The sequence below is a fragment of the Octopus bimaculoides genome, chromosome 2, assembly GCF_001194135.2.
Source record: "Octopus bimaculoides isolate UCB-OBI-ISO-001 chromosome 2, ASM119413v2, whole genome shotgun sequence".
Taxonomy (NCBI): Eukaryota; Metazoa; Mollusca; class Cephalopoda; order Octopoda; family Octopodidae; genus Octopus; species Octopus bimaculoides.
Window position 1 is genome coordinate 67,801,493 of NC_068982.1, and position 861 is coordinate 67,802,353.

Sequence of the window (861 nt, forward strand, 5' to 3'; positions counted from 1 at the left end):
ATATATATATATATATATATATATATATATATATATATATATACATATATATACGTGTATATATATGTATATAGATGTACATGTATATACGCATATATTCATTCATACACTAGCACACACACACACATACACATATATATACATATGTATGTATTCACATATACATCCACTCATATAAATATATAAATTCATAAACACATACAAATATACACATACTTATATACATATGCATATATGAAGTCGTATTGCAAATTAAGCCATAGTTTACTTGTTTCCTTAATCACCAGGTTTTCTTGCAATGGAAGTTGCCCTGACTCTCTCATATGCAGATACATAGGCAAATATGCACATGCATATTCACACATTGAGAATACCTACATAATACATGTTAATTGAAATGCTTCATAAAATTTATATCTATTTATTTTCCTCTTAATCAACCCTCTGTCGTATATTCTCATTACATCCTTCATTCACATATATAAATTGTATACATATAACATTCATGCATGTATATACATATATATATATATATATATAACCGAGTTTATGATTGTGTATAGAAGAATATATTAATCAATGAAATTTTAACCAAATCTGATTTTCACGTTTTATTATTTGCAACGTTTACAATTTTTTTTCAATATTTAAATAAAGTAGTATTTCCATGCGTTACGCAATATGATGATTGCGTAACGCATGAAAGTACATTGTAAACGTTGCAATTAATAAAACGTGAAAATCATACTTAGAATTCCATTGATTATTGTATACATATATATGTGTGTGTGAGTGTGTGTGTGTGTGTATTATATATATGTATATATGTAATATATACGTATTATATATATATATATACAT